This window comes from Benincasa hispida, chromosome 2, assembly GCF_009727055.1.
Source record: "Benincasa hispida cultivar B227 chromosome 2, ASM972705v1, whole genome shotgun sequence".
NCBI lineage: Eukaryota > Viridiplantae > Streptophyta > Magnoliopsida > Cucurbitales > Cucurbitaceae > Benincasa > Benincasa hispida.
The window spans coordinates 34,946,610-34,968,010 of record NC_052350.1 but is presented as its reverse complement, the minus strand read 5'-3'; the positions used below and the strand labels follow the sequence as shown (position 1 = coordinate 34,968,010).

The window sequence follows — 21,401 nt, the reverse complement described above, 5'->3', positions numbered from 1 at the left end:
TAACGCGACTCTCTGCATCGTCTAGCGCCATAGCTTGCCGCACGATTGCCTATCGCATCGCTGAGTTCCGCCCATTTGCTACACGATTGCCTACCACATCGCTTAGCTCTGTACATTGCTACACGATCATCCAGCACCCGCTCGTTGCTACACGATTGCCTACCTCATCGTGTAGCGCCGCTCATTTGCTACACGATCGCCCAGCGTGCGCAAATCCAATGCCCAGCGCTCATGTTCGCACACACTTGAGGTTGCCGCATGCTTTGCTAACCACTCAAGACTTCGTCTGCTGCATGCTTGTCCACGCATAGCCTTTCCTCTCGGCAACACTTTGACTTCCCTCAATGCCCACCTTTCAAATGAGCATGCCCAATGCATGGCACAACATCAACACTTAGCACAAGGCCAACACATTGACAAATACTTAGCCATTTTTCTAGCTTCCAACACATGGGTTATACTTAGCCAAACTTTTACTAGTTAAGGCTTATCTCAAAGCTACTAAAAAAATCTATTTAAACACTTAGTTCCTTCTTTTTAACATAGGATTTAACTTACACCTAGTTAATTCCCTTAATTTCCTACTTAAGTAGGGAAATTGAAACCCGGGTTTCACACATTGAATTCAATTAATGTTACCCATAATAATTTGCTGCTAGATGGGATATTTAAAGGATTTTAAAGTGCTATCCGACATCAGTTTAAGGTGTAAAAAGGTTCTTTCAGTGAATTTTGAGATTTCGACTAGCAATACTTAAGGGATTTTGATATTTTTTTCCATAAATAATCTGGGTTTATTTAGAAGTCATTGTTCGAAGCCTGTCGGGACTAATAACGGATAGATTTTTTACCGCTCTCGAGAGCTTGTAGGTTAGTGCGAAAGGGTTGTCTCATAGGGAATCTATGATCTATATAGCATAATTATCAAATTTAACGGTTGCAGGGGGGGAGGTGAGGTTGTAGTTGATCATTCAAGAAAATAAAAAGAAAACGGAAGGTTAATTTCAAGGAAATAAAATGAACAATGAGATGTTTCTTTAAAAATTCAATCAGGAAAATTACTCGACCATAGGAGCAGATTCTACATATTTTTCGCTCATTAAATACTATAAATCAATGGCACTTGCAAATAAACGCTCAATCGTTTAATGAAACTAATCACTAGACATCTGTAATTACCAAACTAGATTGAATCTAATTTGAACTAAATTCTTCAACATTATTTTGAATCAAAGAAGCCTAGAAAACTATCCTAATTTACATTAAGTTCATTGGGGATTATTACTGATAAATGATAGACTAGAAAACCCAAATCGAACATGCGATTTATCTCTTTGAGTTAATTAGTTCATGAATGTCAAAGTTCAAGGATTGCCTCTAATTAAGCACTCACTCCCTAATCATGCTACTAAATTCATTGTTTATTCAAATGATAAATGAACATTGCATACAAAGAATCATTTATCAAGAATTATCAAGCCTGTCCAAATGCTTCAATGTAAATATAATCAAAACTTCAAGAGAGTTTACAACAATGACATCCCAGAAAATAAATGTTTTCAAGAACAATTGTCTAAAAAAATCCTATCCTCAAGTACAAAATACCTTACCCACTCTTAGCGACAAGAATCTTCAATGAAATATATGAAAATTAAAAAGGCGATGATTGAGAGAGGGAAAATTTAGGTAGGGAAAAACAGATGAACAGACTGGAAATCATGATGTCTTTGACCTAAAAGTCATAAAATATTTATAGACAGCAGCCAAGCGTTGCAATACTGAGGAGAGCGTAGCTACTCTCTTGTCCTAGCGTAAGCGCTCATCGTTGTCGTGCTAATTTTTATGCTCATCAGATGATTCCACTCACGTGCGAGGGTGAAAATATATCAAACATCGTAGCGCTGTTATGCTTTCTTGTGTTATGACGTCCAAAATTTCCAGTTAAATTTAAAATAATCACTATGAATTATTTGTGGTACATTTTATATTTTTTAGTCCAAGATTGAATTATTATGTTGAGTTAATTCAATTTGAGTTTATTAGCTTACTTACTTGAGGCATCTTAATTTTTTTGGGATGTAAAATTGAATTATTATGTTAAAATAATTCAACTTAGATCTTTGTGGTATGTGATTTTTTAAATTTGGAAATATTTTGGCTTGGAATTATTAATTTGGAGTTGAGTTAGTTATGGAATTTTAGATTAAATTTATTTTTGGAATTGGTTTATTTGAGGTGATCTGAGACATTTAAGTTCAATGTGATGGAAGGAGAGGATTAAATGTATATATTTACAGGGAAAAGGAAAGGAATATATATATATATAAAAATTATATGGAATTAGGGTTTGGTGAGAAATAAAATATATTTATGTGTGTGTATAAACATAAGTCATTATCTCTTAGAGAAGCATCTAGAAAAAGGAAAAAAAAAGACCATTATTCATCTTCTTCTTTGTGTAGTTTACGCCGCCCACTCTCTCTCTAATTACTAAATATTTATATCCACCCATGGAAGAAAAGTGACAATATATTTTTCAAAAAGTAAAGATATTTATTCGCTCATGTTTAATTATAACAAATGACACACAAATGAAGTTGGCGAAAATTCGATGATCCAACAAATAATAAGTGATAAAGAATATTCGTACAAATATATGAATGAATAATGAATCACATCAATTATTCAATCAAGATGGTGTTCTGCATTAGGGATCTTTGCTGGGATAGTGGATGCATCCCCTTCAAAAGAAATTTCTTCTTGACCATCTATAATATCATTTCCTCCCCTACAGCGATTGATTGCACTGCAGCCTCTATTATATGGATTTGCAGGAGTTAATATACACAGTTCAGGATGCTTTACGCTGCATCCAGGACTAACATCGCCTTTTATAGGATCATAACCAATGTGATCAGCTGCATTTGCTATCTCAATCATGTCAAAGTTAACGAAGAGAATCCCAAGAAAAACCGACGTGATTACCTTTAACATGGTCATCGTTGATAACAAACTCTATTACAAAACTTAAAACGTGAGTCCCTTGTGATAAGATGGAATTCAAAAGGTAAGAATATTTATATATTCAAATAGCTATTTTTAATATAAGGTGGTTACACTATTTGTTGCATATGTTGATCTCGTTAGAATCTAACTTAGCAAGAACACATTTGAATAGTATGGTCCATATTTTGCCAACTTGTAGGTTCAACCAAATGACGATGTTGGTTTATTCTTTAAATAGGGATTACATAAGTAACGAATGCAAACAAAATAATCTTCAATTTTCTGGTAGTTGGTTACAAAAACGTTTTGTTAGGATGTAAGAATGTCCTTTTGACAATATATTCATGAAATCAAAAAATTACATAATGTATTTGTGGAAATAAAACATGAAACTACAGATGTTAAAAGAGTAATTAGGCAATCCATGATCCAATTTTAGTCATTGTGTATATAAATTAAAGGTTAAAAATCGCTTTTAGTCCCAAAGCATCCCAAAAAGAAACAATTTTGTCTATAAAATTTGGATATCGATGATTTAGTCCTCGAACTTTCAATTTTGTAACAATTTAGTACCTAAAATTTAAGATGTAACAATTTTGTCCTTATACTTTCAAATTTTTAATAATGTAATCCCTATTGTAGAAATTAGAGTTAAGATTTAATGATGTTTTTTTGCATTAAAAAACCGATAAACTAATAAAAGTCCCATTTTCTTTTTTATAAAATACAAAGTCTACATCATAACATAATAAAATTTGAAATATAATTTTGATAATTTGTTTTTACATTAGGGTGACGATGCGAATGCACGATAAAAATTGAAGAATGTCATGTTATTAAAAGTGTTCAATGTTTTCTGGCATCGCGACGCTACGACATTTGACGGAAGTCACGCATGCGTTAAAACGCTATGCGTAGCGCTGCACTTTGACAATACGGGTTCTCGGCCCTCCAGCACCAGAATGTTGCACCCTAGTGCCACCACGTCTCTTTGGTTTAATAAAAGATTTTTTCTACCATTTTTCTTGTTGATCACACCAGTTTTCCATTTTCACTCCTCTATTCTTCTCCTCTCCTCTTTAAACATTTATTCTCTTCCATTCTTTTTAATCATTAAGCATAATATTCTTGCTTCTAAGGACGATTTGAGGCTAGAGGTATGTATTTAACTCGAGTTAAGAGTCTATTTCTATTTTTCTTTTGTATTCACGAGATTTTGATTGTGAAACCCGAATCTCAATCTCCCTACTTAAGCAGGTAGTTAAGAAAATTAATAAAGTGTAAGTTAAATCCTATGTTGAAGAAAAAGGAAAAATTCTAAGTGTTTAAATAGATTTTCGTTGAGTAGCTTTGAGTTAAGCCTTAACTAGTAAATTTTGACTAAGTATGATGTCAAAAGAAACCATGTGTTTGGTATTAGGAAACATCAACACATGAGATGAGCCTTTGTAGAGGTTAAAAGGAGTTAAGCATTGAAGCCAAGGACAACAATGCATAGAGCTTGTGAGGTTCAAGTCATAGATTATTGTGCCGCTGAGTCGTAATTGCATAACAAGGTTTTAAGTAAGTTATATAGGTAAGTTAGGTAGTAAGTGCTGGCAAGTAGGTGGGTAATTGCTGTCGTCACATCCCCTTACAGGATAAGAGGATAATCTGGGAGGAGGTGTGACATGAATACTATGGGAAGGAAAAGAAATCGTTAAGAAAATTACACCCAATTCTCTCAATTTTGTATTAAATCTAAGTTTCTCTTATCAACTCAATTTAAGTTAATTATCTTATTTGATTTTGCTCTAAAACAAAAATTAATGAACCATCAATCCAATCAATTTAAGATACTAAAAATTTGGGATGTTACAACTACTATCATGCCCACACGTCGCCATCCGTACATCGTCGCCGTTGCCAAATTGGTGGTTGTGGGTAATATTTTTGATGTCTTGTTGGTTTTCTTGAAAGATCTTAAATACCCATTGAATTCAATTAATGTTACCCATAATAATTTGTTGCTAGATGGGATATTTAAAGAATTTTAAAGTGCTATCCAGCATCAGTTTAAGGTGTAAAAAGTTTCTTTCGATGAGTTTGCAGATTTCGACTAGCAATACTTAAGAGATTTTGATATTTTTTTCATAAATAATCTGGGTTTATTTAGAACTCATTGTTCGAAGCCTGTCGGGACTAATAATGGGTAGATTTTCTACCGCTCTCGATAGCTTGTAGGCTAGTGGGAAAGGGTTGTTTAGGGAGTCTTCCACCTTTTTCTTACCTAGATTTCTTGAGGTGCCTTATTCAAATTTTATGAACCAAAATCTTCTTAATTTCTATCCTGGTCTCTTCCTAAAATATTTCTAATACTTAGGGACCGCAAGTTTAACCTTCAAAAAGACTTTACTTGTTTCCAGGACATCGCATGATTTATTTCAAAAATTTTTCCAACCGGGGTGTTTCCAAATGATTTTTATCCTTGCGCGGTTTAGATATTCTTCTTGTGACCTTGCGCTGATAAAAGTGCCTCGCCTTCATTTTGGCTTGCCCCCACGGGTGTCATGCGGACATCCAACTACGAGCAAGACACTCTTTCTCAGTCTAAACTCATGCCCATTTAGCAGCGGAGTTGCAATCACTTGATTTATGTGTTGATCACGATTCCCACCTTTGTTTTGGCTTGCCCCCACGGGTGTCATGCAGACATCCAACTATGAGTAGGTTTCGATCTCGACGTTATGATTTTTTTTGGAATGTTCAGAAGTAGCAAGGTTGAAAATAAATACTGGCACCCCCAAATTTATACGCAGCAATGTCCCCATTGCTGATAGACTGAAATGATTCATGCGATGCTCTTAGGAAGTTTCGTAAAAATCATTTTGAAAGAAAGCTAGTGAACCACTAACTTCTAGAAATGTTTCATGAATTGACCGTCCTGAAATTAAGTTGATTCTAGTACATGTGATGAGAAATAGAGGCATGAGTTTCATCATTGAAATCATAATTGGTACAAAAAAAAAATGCAGTGACTAAACAAAGTAATCAACATTCAATGATTGCACCAAACTAAAGAGGATGCAATGATAAAATTAGCAATGTTTAAATGAGATGCGAGAGTGCAAAATTTGGAATAAAAAGTCAAAGAAAGATACAACCCCCAAATTTGCTCTGTTGCCTGCATCATCTATGATCGCATCCTTCTTTGCAGCGGGTTGATTCCTTGATTGCGATGGGCTGGTCGAATTGGTCACGCGTTTTTAGGTTATCGCGTGGCTCCGACGCAATCGTTTACTATGATCATTGCTAAAAAATCAAGTGGGTAAAAAATATGAATGACAAAGTTGATAATTAAAGAGTAGTGTTTGTACAAAAGGTAAAGTAAATTCATGAAATAAAGAAATCAAAAGGATACTTCAAAAAAATTGCATCCCTGATGAGTTTGTATCGCGTATTAGCGCAGAGACTGCTCATTTCTTCTTCCGTCAGGAATTCCTCAGGTCTACAGAGGTTTTCTCGCGATGCAAGTCTCCTCCTTGATACATCTTGGCTCTTTGCCCATTGACCTTGAATGCGTTGGTCCCTTCTTCATTGGTTAACTCGACCGCCCCATGCGGGAATACTTCTTTGATTATAAATGGTTCGGACCAACGTGACTTTAATTTTTCGGGAAAAAGTCATTTGTCATGCCAACATTTGGCGCGTTCCTTATAGATCTTCTATCCAACCTGGAGATTCTTTTCGCATAGTCATTTGTCATGCCAACTTTTTGCGCGTTCCTTGTAAATCTAGGCATATTCATATGCTTGAATTCTCCATTCGTCTAGCTCGAGAAACTGATGTTTTCTTGCCTCCCTTGCAGTCTTCAACTCAAAATTTAGCTTCTTCACTTCCCACAGTGCTTTGTGCTCCAATTCCAGTGGTAAGTGACATGCTTTTCCAAACACCAGCGCATACGGGGACATGCCTATAGGTGTTTTATAAACAGTCCTATATGCCCACAAGGCATCGTCCAACTTCATGGCCCAATCTTTGCATGAAAGGTTCACCACCTTCTCTAGGATCAATTTGATTTCCCTATTAGACACCTCGACTTGGCCGTTTGTCTGTGGATGGTATGCGGTGGCGACCTTATAGAGGATATTATACTTGAGCAGCAATTTGTTGATGACGTTATTGACAAAGTGGGAGATTTCATCACTTATTATGGCACGTGGGGTGCCAAAACGAGTGAAGATATTTCTTTGTACGAATTTAGAGACTATCGTCGCATCGCTAGCGACGCATGATACCGCTTCAATCCATTTGGTAACATAATCGATGGCCAACAAAATGTACTTGTGACCATTTGATGGCGGAAATGGTCCCATGAAGTCTATGCCCCACATGTTGAAGAGTTCCAATTCTAATATAATATTCATTGCCATCGCATTCTTCCATGAAATGTTTCCCGTGCGTTGGCACCTGTCGCATCTCATAGAATAGTCTCGCGCATCTTTGAATAGAGTCAGCCAAAAATACTCATTTTGTAACACTTTTGCTGCTGTGCGTTGACTTCCAAAATGTCCATCATACGGTGAGTCATGGCATTGGGACAGTATGCGCTGATAAGCAGTTTTTGGTACGCATAGACGCAAGATCTGGTCTGACCCCTTCTTGTAAAGATTTTCTTGTCCCAATAATAGGATTTACATTCGTGCACAAGCCGCCTCTTTTTGTGAGCTGTGTAATTTTTCGAAAATTGTTCACAGATCGGATAATTAACGACATCTGCGTACCATGGTAATTATTTAATTTTGAACAGCTGCTCATCTGAAAAGGATACGTTCACCTTCGACTGGTTGCGGTCTACTTTCGGATTCTCTAATCTTGATAGGTGGTCCACAACCTGGTTCTCTATCCCCTTGTGGTCAATGATTTCCATGTTGAATTCTTGAAGGAGGAGAACCCATCGAATTAACCTCAGCTTTGCATCTTTCTTGGTTATTAAATTTTTCCTATGCAAAGATCACTACAAGAAGCTATTTTTCCGTGGTAGTTTAATTTGCTTGGGCAAGGTTCAATGTTCTACTCGCATATACGATGGGGTGCAACATTGTCTTTCTCTTCTGTGCTAGCAGTGCCCCCATCGCATAACCTCCAGCATCGCACATTAGCTTAAATGGCTTTGTCCAGTCAGGTGCGATCAACATAGGTGCAGTAGTTAATGCGTTCTTCAGTATTTTGAATGCGTTGAGGCACTGTGTATCAAAGTCAAACATTTTATCAGCCTCCAGCAACGCATTCAATGGTCAAGCAATCTTTGAAAAGTCCTTCACAAAACGACGGTAAAATCCTGCATGTCGTAGGAAATTCCTGACAGCCTTCACATTTGCTGGAGGTGAAAGCTGATGCATTATTTTATGTGATGAAATTATGGAAGGGAATGCGGTGGTGGAAATGCGTTGAGCAATAAGTTTTCTCAGCGGAATCCAAGTATAAACCCCACTGAGTTTCCTGGTAAGTCTAGGGTCGAACTCAGGGACTAGGGAAGATAGTATGGGGTGATAATTTCTAAGAAGACTTTGCGGTAACCAAATAATCAAATAGTTATTTAGGTTGTTGTTTGCGGTATAAAATAAATGTATGTGGTGGATTTGAGAAAAGATCAATTATGCGATAGATACACTGAGTATGCGAGGAATGGGTTGAGAAGGTCTTTCGCTAGCGTTTCCCAGGAATGCGTCAAACTATGCGATCATGCTACACTCATGCGACAACAGATCATTTTCCAATGTAAATGCGGTGCTCCTAGTTCTAGGACGCATGTGTTGAATGCAATAATGTCCATAGAGCTTAGTCCTAAGTCTCTACTCTTTTCCTATGCGATGATTGATGCTTGTGTTTTATGAAGTGGAAATATGGATGATATGCATTGATGGAATTGCGTTGTGCACTCAAGTTTCCCAGCGGAATCCAAGTGTAAATTCCTCTGAGTTTCCTGGTAAGTCTAGGGTCGAACATAGGGACTTATGAAAACAGTTTGCGTTGGTAATTTTTATGAAGACCTTGCAGTAACCGGTTAAATAAATAAAGTGTTGGGTTGTTGGTTGCATTGATGAAAAATAAATAAATGTGGCAGAGTTTGAAAAGAGTTGATAAACGGGAGATGTGATGAATATACGGCGAACAGATTGAGAAGGGTTTCGGCTAACACTCCCTAGAATGCGTTCATGCTTTGCGATCATGCAACATGCATACAATAGTAAACCATTTCTCGATGTGAATGCTACGGCTTCTAATACTAGAACGCATGCGATATATGCGACAAGTCTATAGGACCTACACATAAGCCTCTATTCTTATTTATGTGATGACAGGATAGTAAACACATAAATAAGGTGACCACATAATATCATTCATATCTCTAGGATGCATGCGATGCAAGTTGATAGATAGAGCTTATCTCTAAGTCCCTATATCTTGTTTATGCAAGTCTAATCTTGCTCTTTGGAGTCCAGATTCTAACCTAGCTCTCTCGAGACATTAGGTTCTTTCTTTAGACTATCTCTCGAGTAACTCTAAAGGGTACTTTGCACAACATAAAACAAGACAATTGCAAGAAATGAACTTCCTAGTTCATGTTAGCTTAGTTCTTCTCAACCCATTCGACTAGTTTAGCTACTCATGCGTATTAAGAGAGTGAACAAATGTAGAAATAGAACTTCCATTGTATAGATATGAAGATGAAGTACAAAATAACAATGCAAGTATAATAAAGAGTCTGGTAGCTGTTACGCAAAAACTATAACAATGATGCACGCAAGGTTAAAGTCTATGTCCCTGTTACCAGTTCCCCGGCAACGGCACCATAAACTTGTAACGCAAAAACTATAACAATGATGCACGCAAGGTTCAAGTCTACGTCCCCGTTACCAGTTCCCCAACAACGGCGCCGTAAACTTGCTACGCAGATTTTGATAGGTATGATTGATGATGTTCTATGCTCGAAATGATGTGATACTACTGCTAGATATGCGTTAATGATGGGTGTTCACGTAATATGCCATGCATTGTCACAAGTTTCCTTACGATAGAACCAATTATAATTCCATCGTCAGTTTCTCGGTGTGATCCGAAGTCGAACACAGGGATTGATTTAGGTTATTGTGGTATGTTCATGATATATGCGACCAGGTTTTCAATCTTTAAAAATGTGTTTGTACAGGTATATAAATTTCGATAAAATAAAGTAAAATAGTAAAGATGCAATAATAAAATGAAATACGATAAACCTAAGCTAGATGATACAAGATACAGGCTTCATGTTACAAGATGCTGGGGTCAAGGCTGGCTGTGAAAGTTGTGCAAAGACGTGGAATGCGACGGCAAGTCTTATGAACAGAATAGAAAGAGAAAGATAAATCATATAAACAGCGCAAGTTCTCAATTGCATTGAAGCTAGAAATACTATTCCGCTCTTCTTTTGGCTTACACATTTCAGTGATCTACCACGTTCTCAGATGTCTGTGGTGAAACAGAGAATAACGTATTGAATGCAAGGTTGCTTCCATGTCTGGAAGTACTACTCGCTTTAGTTAACGCATTCTTCTGACCTTCTCTCGATAGGTCAGAATGACATCTTCACTTATGCTCTCACAGGTGAAGATGCCGTCTAGCATGCCTTAGCTAAACGCATTTTATATCTTTAACACAGATTAAGTACTTTTGCTTATTAGGGAATTAAAAAGACATCATGAAGAAAGTGATTGACGGGTGAACGAAAATAGACAGAAAATGGTAAATGAAAGCTATCGAAACATTTAATATCTCTATTAAGAGTTTGATACATGGTGTGAATGCAGAGGTAAAGAAACAGTGAAATACAACAATGAAAGAGATAGAATAGATACAAAAAAGTGCCAATGTCTTGGCACTAATTCGATGGAGATCTGCTTGTCGGATAGGATGGATGTGATGGTAGGAAAAGCTTCCCTCTCAGGCTTGCTCTACCGATAGCAGGAATCTTTGCACAGAGCTTTCAATCGGGTGTTTGGCAAATTAGATTTGAGATTCACCTCTCGGCCTTATCTCGTCTTCTTCCCGAATTTCTTCACTGAAGCACTTAACTCAGCCTTTTCTCTCAACAATTTTGCAGCACTTACCCCCTATCAAGTAGCATTGGTTTTCTCTGAAATCTATGAGGTATTTATAGGTGCAGGTCTTTGACTCTAGCCTTGTGGTCCCCACTGATTTTTATGGAAATTCCGAAGATGGAGGGATATTATTCCTTTTGTTATGCAATCAGACCGTCAATTCTGCACAACCGTTAGTTGTACACGTGTCTCAATCCTCCGCTTTTGCATTGCTCAGCTGCATCTTTCGATCATGGGTTCGCATGCGGTGTTGTTTTTATTACTGCATGCGGTTTCATACAGCTCTGGATCGACTGTCGCATTGCGCCGTCATTGCGGTAATCGTCTCTTCATTATTGATTGACGGGCGCAATGTGACAGAGATGCGTTGATCAGTTTCTCGTGAGCCTTGAGCGCAAGCGGTGACTTGGTTTCCTGCAAAACAGAGTAAAATTCGACTTGTCTTCCATCTTTATGGTGTTAGTGGGTGTAATTGCAAACATTTATAATTATTGTAATACTAGGCTAATTTTCATACAATCGGCGCATATTCACTAACTTTTGGCCGCAATATCTAGATAAGGTGGCATAAATAACTTGTATTTCTACAAGTTATCACATCCCAAATTTAGATATATGCTTGTCCTCAAGCATATATTCTACTAAGGTAATCATGCTCAATTCCTATCCTCTATTTTTGCTACGATTGGTTGCTTCGAATGCTGTACTTAGGCACATTATTTGACATCGCAATTTCCTTCTATCCTTGCTAATTCTTAGAAAGCCCTACTTTATTCTTCTATATGACAAAATTCTGCTCAAAGATGCTTTTTTAGTTTTCAAAATAGAATATTTATCTCTTCTTTATCAAAACAACTCAATGTATCTACATGCGGTGAGAAAAATTTTGCGACATCTATTTTTATTTTTTAGAGACTGTTGGTCATGGTTACACTCTTTGTTTTGGTTTATCCCCACGGGTGTCATGCGGACATCCAACTACGGTTGTGTGCCAATTTCAACTTTAACTCAAGGATTTCAGAGGAGTTGTCTCTTGCATTCTTTTATTTTTGTTTTTGTATCTTTCTTTTTTTTTTCTTTCATATTGCGTTGTTCTTGGAAACCCACCTTCATTTTGGCTTACTTCTACGGGTGTCATATGAACATCCAACTACGAGCAGGCTTCTTTCACAACTAAACTCTTATCAGGTTGGGAATATTTTTAAGGTTTTCCCTTGCGCTGACATTGAAGTTTTGCAAAAAAAAAAAAAAGTTTTTATTTTTTTATTTTTTTTAAAAAAAAAGGAAAATGGACACATTTTCTTAAATACAGCATAAGCTTGATCTCATCTGCTCAGACCTTTTCCACCCCTAAATTTGAAGATGAGCAAGGTCCTCATTGCATCGTTTGGAGAGACTAGACAAATACTTAGAAGAAAATTTCAAAAAGAAGGTTTGAGCAGAACTTTGAAAGATAAAAGGTAAAGTACTACTAAACTGAGAATTAACTAAGTGTTAGTCCGAATTTACTAAGTATGGGAAATTTTTGTAAGTATAAACATGTAATACATCATAGCAACGCAATGAAGAACGTAAAACCAAAAGATTAAGAACATTACAAAAATTAACAAAGGAAGATAAAGAAAGAGACACAAGCAGAAAGTAGAGTGAATCATGTACTCTAATTGTATTAACTATTAACAAAGTATATGAATAAATTACAAATGAACACATTACAAAAATTTTCTATTGCCTGTACAAGAGTCAAAGAATTTGATTACTTTACATAGAAATGAATTGAAAATTTCTTTCAAATTTGATTCAAAAGGGTGCACGATTTAAAAATTCACACCATGCTTCCATTAAATGTAGACACATATTTGCTGAGGACGGGCAACACACATGTACTCCCGCAACACGCCCCTTAACTAAACACATTTATGGAGGATACCTTAACATAGTGCATTTAGCTAAAGATGAGCAAAGAGCACACAATCGCGCAACACACCCCTTAGCGCAATGCATTTGGGTGTAATGGACGCAAGGTGTCTCTTGTTAACACGCAATGCACCCATCATCGCATTACATACCAATTTTTCTTTTTCTTTTTTTTTTTTTAATTCATCAATAATGCAAGTCGAACAAACTTTACGGTGTTCAATGTTTCATCTAGTCATTCACAAAAAATTTAAGAACAACGCTACTAATGCATACAAATTACACATGTCATGGAAATACACAAATGAATTAAATTGAAAGTAAATACAGAAAGCATTAAAGGCTAATTCTAATAAGTAGTAAATAACGTAATTTAGAAAGCAGTAAATGAAAGTTGTAAGGAAAACAATTAAACATAGATATAGGGATGCTAATTGAAAGAGTTTTTCAGAGTTACTGCAATAGCATCCTCGCAAGCGGTCAATCCTGCTTGCCTGCATAGTGTCATCAAAGAGATTGCTCCTTCCTTGCCTCATCTCGCAATATGTACGGGAACAGATGCAATCTAATTCCTTCGAGAGTCACACCAGGTATGGAGAATGCGTAGCACATTTCTTGCATTCATCGCAACCGTAGGTCTTGAAATTCAGGTGCTTAATCTGGTTTTGATGTGCTTCTGCGCGAAAAATACACCTGATCTCTGGGTCAACTTAGAATTTCTAGATCACTCCAGTACTCACAAGCCATCAGATTGCTCTCCGTGATAAACAGCCAATACAAAGAGATCGGTCCTGCAAAATACCACAAAAGTATTCAACATTAACCGTTACCAATCCCCGACAACGGCGCCATAAACTTGTTACGAAAATACTATAACAATGATGCGCGCAACGTTTAAGTCTATGTCCCAGTTACAAGTTCCCCGGCAATGGCGCCATAAACTTGTAACGCAAAAACTATAATAATGATGCACGCAAGGTTGAAGTCTATGTCCCCGTTACCAGTTCCTCGGCAATGACGCCATAAACTTGCTACGCAAATTTTGATAGGTATGATTGATGATGTTCTATGTTCGAAATGATGCGATACTACAGCTAGATATGCGTTAATGATGGGTGTTCACGTAGTATGCCATGCGTTGTCACAAGTTTCCTTACGGTAGAACCAAGTGTAATTCCACCGCAAGTTTTTCAATGTGATCCAAGGTCGAACACGGGGACTGATTTAGGTTATTGTGGTATGTTCATGATATATGCGACCAGGTTTTCAATCTTTAAAAATGTGTTTGTACAGGTATATAAATTGTGATAAAATAAAGTAAAGAAGTAAAGATGTGATAATAAAATGAAATACGATAAACCTAAGCTAGATGATACAAGATACAGGCTTCATGTTACAAGATGCTGGGGTCAAGGCTGGCTGTGAAAGTTGTGTAAAGACGTGGAATGCGGCGACAAGTCTTATGAACAGAAAAGAAAGAGAAAGATAAATATATAAACAGCGCAAGTTCTCAATTGCGTTGAAGCTAGAAATACTGTTTCACTCTTCTCTTGGCTTACACCTTTCAGTGATCTGCCACGTTCCCACATGTCTATGATGAAATAGAGAATAACGTAATGAATGCAAGGTTGCTTCCATGTCTGGATGTACTACTCGCTTTAGTTAACGCATTCTTCTGACCTTCTCTCGATAGGTCAGAATGGCATCTTCACTTCTGCTCTCACAGGTGAAGATGCCGTCTAGCATGCCTTAGCTAAACGCATTTTATTTCTTTAACACAAATTAAGTACTTGGTTAATTCATATTGCTTATCAAGGAATTAAGAAGACATCATGAAGAAAGTGATTGACGGGTGAACGAAAATAGATAGAAAATGGTAAATGAAAGCTATCGAAACATTTAATATCTCTATTAAGCGTTTGATACATGGTGTGAATGCATAGGTAAAGAAACAGTGAAATACAATGATGAAAGAGATAGAACAGATACAAACAAGCGCCAATGTCTTGGCACTGATTCGATGGAGATCTGCTTGCCGGATAGGATGGATGTGATGGTAGGAAGAGCTTCCCTCTCAAGCTTACTCCACCGATAGCAGGGATCTTTGCACAGAGCTTTCAATCGGGTGTTTGGCAAATTAGATTTGAGATTCACCTCTCGGCCTTATCTCGTTTTCTTCCCGAATTTCTTCACTGAAGCACTCAACTCAGCCTTTTCTCTCAACAATTTTGCAGCACTTATACCCTATCAAGTAGCATTTGTTTTCTCTAAAATCTATAGGGTATTTATAGGTGCAGGTTTTTGAATCCAGCCTTGTGGTCTCCACTGATTGTTATGGCAATTCCGTAGATGGAAGGATATTATTCCTTCTGTTATGCAATCAGACCGTCAATTCTGCACAACCATTAGTTGTACACGTGTCTCAATCCTCCACTTTTGCGTTGCTCAGTTGCATCTTTCGATCATGGGTTCGCATGCGGTGTTATTTTTATTACCGCATGCGGTTGCATACAGCTCTTGATCGACTGTCGCATTGCGCTGTCATTGCGGTAATCATCTCTTCATTGTTGATTGACGGGCGCAATGTGACAGAGATGCGTTGATCAGTTTCTCGTGCTGTCTCTTATACACATCTAGATGTGTATAAGAGACAGGTTATGGCAATTCCGTAGATGGAAGGATATTATTCCTTCTGTTATGCAATCAGACCGTCAATTCTGCACAACCATTAGTTGTACACGTGTCTCAATCCTCCACTTTTGCGTTGCTCAGTTGCATCTTTCGATCATGGGTTCGCATGCGGTGTTATTTTTATTACCGCATGCGGTTGCATACAGCTCTTGATCGACTGTCGCATTGCGCTGTCATTGCGGTAATCATCTCTTCATTGTTGATTGACGGGCGCAATGTGACAGAGATGCGTTGATCAGTTTCTCGTGAGCCTTGAGCGCAAGCGGTGACTTGGTTTCCTGCAAAACGAGTAAAATTTGGTTTATCTTCCATCCTTATGGTGTTAGTGGGTGTAATTGCAAACATTTATAATTATTGTAACACTAGGCTAATTTTCATACAGTCTGTGCATATTCACTAACTTTTGGCCGCAATATCTAGATAAGGTGGCATAAATAACTTTAATTTCTACAAGTTGTCAGTAGCAATCTCTTGCTGCCAAGCGTTTACACTGTTTCTACTCGTGCTCAAAATATAATCTCGCTCTCTCGAGAGTCGGCCCGCTCTCTGCTCTTACGCCCCAAGGTTCTCTCTCGAGTTGCCCTGAGCGATCTCTGGCGCCACCACTCTTCTTTTGCCCCGCCTTAAAATAGAAAGGAAAACTATGGACAGAAGCGTGAACTAAACGGTGAGCTGATCAACTGGTTAACCCCTTCACTGAAGAATGCCCTTGGTATTTATAGAGCATCCATGGTGAAAGGCGGCTTCTCTCTCCTAGTTGTACAGATGAGACAACTTTAATTCCTGACTGATGCGCCGAATAATTGTCACCGATAAAGCTGAATGTACTTTGTGACTATTATCGGCTGTCTACTTAATTTGGATTCGACTGTCATCAGCTTTCTGTCCCATCGCTCTTAATTATCTTTCATCCGGATGCGCCCACCATGTTGCGTTGACCAAGTTGTGGCGATCCTTCTCTGGCAAATGTTTGCGAGCACGATTAACGCAAAGCCTTGCGGTGAAGTTGCGGTCGACCACTGATTTTTATGATCACAATTCTTGTATTGCGTTAACGCATATTCTGCACAAAAATATAAAAATCAACAGTTCTAATGCGCTGAATGAATGCGACCACAATATTAAGAAACTGATGCTTAATGGATGCAAATTAACATATTTTATCAACGCAATCCAACATTGTTTAAGAACTTAGCGCTATGATAACGTGCATTTCTGCCCGTTATCAATGATGCAAGATGCACATAAAGGCAAGGTGACCGCACACAATCTTATCCTATCTCTAGGATCCATGCGATGCATTAATAGCAAACAGTGCTTATTTGTAAGCTTCTATCTCTTGATTATGCATTCTAATCTGACTCTCCCGAGCCTAGATTCTGACCTGACTTTTTCAAGCCTTGATCCTGTCCTTAGACTACCCTCCCGAGTATCTCTAATGGACGAATGATGCATACATAATACAAGATAATCGCATGAGTGAAAATCCCCAGTTATGCTAGCTAAGTACTTCTCAACCCATTCGACATATTTAGCTGCTCATGTGTAATAAACAGAGAGTAAATAGATATAAAGAAGTAAATTCCATTTCTATAGATGAGTTTAAGTACAAAATGATAATGGAAGATAAGGATAGAGAGCCTGGTAGCAATCCCTTGCTTCCTTTACACTGTCAACTATATTCTGTTCAAAAGATATTCCTGCTTGCGCAGGAGCTGGCCCTCTCTCTGATCTCGATGCTTCCGACACTCTTCCAAGTTCACTGGAATGGTCTCTCGGCACAATCTCGCTTCTCTCGCTGCTGCCTTAAAATAAAAGAAAATCTAAGAACAAGGCTATTCTAACTATAAAAAAAATTATCTAAGTGTTCGAACTCCTTTTCTGAAGGTTGCCTTTGGTATTTATAGAGCTTTGTGTGAAAAACGTCATCTCTCTTATGATTGAACTGATGGGATGGCTTTAATTTTTTGTCTTATGCGCCAAATATTTGTCACCGAAAAGCAGAGTGTACTTTCTACAGTAGATCGTTAGCGGCTTGTCAACTTAATTCGGAATCGATCGTCATTAGTTTTCTGTCCCATCGTGATTAATTATGCTTTTCACCCACATGCGCCCACCAAGTTGCGCGGGCTCTATGAGGCAATCCTTCTTGAGTAGATGCTTGTGAGGGAAAATCACCGCAAAGCCTTGCGGTGACGCTGCGTTCGACCTTTGATTTCTTGTGATCGCATTTTTCGCCTTGCATCAACGCATATTCTGCACAAAAATACACAAGTTAACAGTTTTTATGCGATGGACGCATGCGACCGCAATGTTACAAACTTAATGCTTTTTGGACGCAATCTTATATATTTTATCAACGCAAACCTGCATGATTTAATAACTTAGCACTGTAATAACGTGCATTTCTGCCCTTTATCGCACCCCCAAATTTAAACAAAGCTTGTCCTCAAGCATAAGCTAAAGATTTCCTTTAGAAATTCGTCCGCAATCTCTTTTCCTAGATTTCTCAAGGATACTTCATTCAAATCCTATACACCAAAATTTCCTTAATTCTTATTCATATCTCTTCTTAAAATATTTCTAAAATCTAGGGACCAGAAGTTTAACCTTCAAAAGAACTTTACTAGATTCCAGGACATCGCATGATTTATTTCAAAAAAACTTTTTTCACTAGGGTGTTAACTGATTTTTATCCTTGCATATTTTTGACATTATTATTATTATTTTTTTCTGACCTTGCGCTGATCTAAGTGCATCGCCTTCGTTTTGGCTTGCCCCCATGTGTGTCATGCAGACATCCAACTACGAGCAAGGCGTTCTTTCCCAGACTAAACTCATACCTTTTTGGCAGGGGAGTTGCGATCATTTATTTGTGCGTTGATCCTGGCGACTTTTGTCTTGGCTATCCCTCACGTGTGTCATGCGGACATCCAACTATGGGTAAGTGCCCTTCACAACTTAACACTTATCAACATGGGTTTCTCCATTGCATTGACAGTGGAATGGTTATTATCAAAATTCCCCCCCTCTCCCCCCCTCCCCTTTTTTAAGAAGAAAAATAGCATGGTTGAAAATAAATACCTCACCCCCCAAATTTAAAATGTGGCAATGTCCTCATTGCCAATAGAATGAAAGAAGTCATGCGATGTTCTTAGGAAGCTACGTAAAGAGTCAGTTTGAAAGAAAGCTAGCAGACCACTAACTTCTAGAAATATTTCATGAGGTGACTATCCTAAAATTAAGTTGACTCTAATATATATGAAAAAAATAGAAGCATGTGTTTCATCATTGAAATCATAATTGGCAAAGAAAAAGCATGCGGTGACTTACTAAATTTATCAATGTTAAATGATTGCGGTAATCAAAGCGGATGCGGTAATAAAATTTTCAAAATTAAAATGCGATGCGATAGTGCAAAATTTGGAATAAAGTTAAGGAAGAATACAACCCCCAAATTTGTGCTGTCGCTCGCATCGTTTGTTGACGCATCTTGCTTTGCAGCGATCTTCTTTCTTTAGAAATTGGTAATGGAATAAAGTAGTTGCGTCTTTGTGTAGTGCCTCCGCAATCGTGTACCTTGATCGTTTGCAAAGAAAACATTGAGAGGGTCAAATAATATTAAAAAAATAGAATTAACAAAATCGCTTACCGCAATCGTTCAACATGATCGCTTTTTTTTTTTAGATAAAGAAATAAATATGCAATAACAGATAACAACATTGTGATGAAAGTTCATGAAGTATTGATGTTGAGAAAGGATATTCAAAAGGATTGCATCCTTGATGAGGTACTCAGGGACTGCTTGTTTTGCAGTGCAAGCTGGACTTTTCACGTCCACGTCGGCTTTTTCTTCTTTTCTTTGTCCTCTGGAATCTTGACTGCCTTAATCTGGAGCTTTTCCCCATTAATGTTCATCACAATCTCCCCCTTTGCACATCAATTGAGCATGACAGTTGAGAGGAATAGTCGTCCCAATATGATGGGCGCATCTTCGTCCGCTTTACAATCCAAAATGATGAAGTCTGCTAGTAAGAAGAATTTGTCAATTGAGATTACAGCATCTTTCAACTCTCCTTCAGGATGTATTCGGGTTCTGTCCGCAAGCAGAAGAGTCTCCGTTGTGGGTGTGAGTTTTCCCATATTCAATCGTTTGAAGATTGATAGCGGCATTATGTTTATACTCGCCCCAAGATCGCATAGTGCTTGGCCATTGTAGACCCCTCCAATGGAGCATGGCATCGTGAAGATTCCTGGGTCGCACATTTTTGGTGGGATCATAGCATTTTGCGACTGTCGCAATCTTTTCTTCATCATTTTGTTTTTCTTTCACTCTTTGCGGGATTGGTGGTAACTAGACTTCTTCTGTCTTATGTTCTGAAGGCTTGAGGATGGACGCAACTTTGGGGTTCATCTTCTCGGGCTCTTCTGAATTATAAGTCAATGGGTTTTCTATTGTCACCACATTCAAGTTGGTCACGATGGGTTCCTCCCCTACTTCCGCAGTCATTTTTTCGCTTAGCAAGGAGACTGCTAAGCATTGTTCCTTCCCTGTACCCCAGCATTGCGAGGAAGCTTAGTTGAGCTCGGCAAATCTCCTTGTGGTATATTTTTGAGCTCGCCTGCAATTTGTCCCAGTTGAATTTCGAGATTTTGGATGAACATTGCTTAATTTTGAGGCACTAGTTCATTCTTCTCAATGTACTGCTTCAACAAGCTCTCTAAGGATGACGATTGCGGTGTTTGTGAGCTGCTAGCTCAGTTATGCGTTGGATCTTTGTTTATGGGAAAAATCTGGGTGGCCCTTCTTTTTGCACCACTAGTTGACAGCTTTGTTGCTGATTTTTCCACGTGAAATTTGGGTGGTTTCTCCACCCAAGGTTGTATGTATCGGAATAGGTATTATTCTTTATGAAGCATACCGGCTATGTATTTCCTGGGCATTCTTCCATCGAATGATCATCTCCACAGATGACACAACTTGCGGTCGTTTGAGCAATTGGGTTGACCTGCCCTTTCTTCGCTCCCGTGCTATTAATTGTGATGCCTTGTATCAAACTCATCATCGCCTCGTTGTTCACGTCACTATCTTTAATTCTTAATCTTTGATCGCTTCCCGCCAGTCCTCATGATTTTTGGAAATGCGATCAAGTATATTTTTGGCCTTCTCATATGTTTTGTCAAGCAGACCACCAGTTGCTGCCGCATTGGCAGCTGTCTATGAAGCAAGGTTCAGTCCTTGGTAAAAAATCTCCATCTGCAAGCAATCTGGCAAGCTGTTATGTGGACAGTCTCTTACCAGCCCCTTAAACCTCGCCCAAGCATCGCTGAGCGATTCGTCAGTTTCTTGTTCAAAATTTGTTATTATTTTCTTTCTCCTGGCATTTTCAGTCGGTGGGAAGTATTTGATAACTTGTAGAAATACAAGTTATTTATACCGTTTTATTTAGTTTGTGCGGCAAAAAGAAGGAAAAAGTTGTGTCGACCATATAGAAATTGGCTTAAAAACGCGAAAATTGTAAAGTGTCGTAAGCACACCCACTAACCCCATTGCAATGGGAAAATGGAATATCCAAGTCTTTGTTTTGCAGGAAACAGGACACTGCATGCGACAATTGCTCGAGGACAAAAAATGAACAACGCATTCACACTGCATGCGGCGGGTAA

The 21,401-nt window shown here is 38.0% G+C and overlaps 1 non-coding gene across 1 annotated transcript; it reads left to right on the top strand.

Annotated features, from left to right (window-relative positions):
* Nucleotides 1-21,007: 21,007 nt before the first annotated feature.
* On the top strand, nt 21,008-21,114 carry LOC120072360. The gene has a single exon (XR_005480425.1). It is a non-coding gene; the product is annotated as a small nucleolar RNA R71 (small nucleolar RNA).
* Nucleotides 21,115-21,401: the final 287 nt, after the last annotated feature.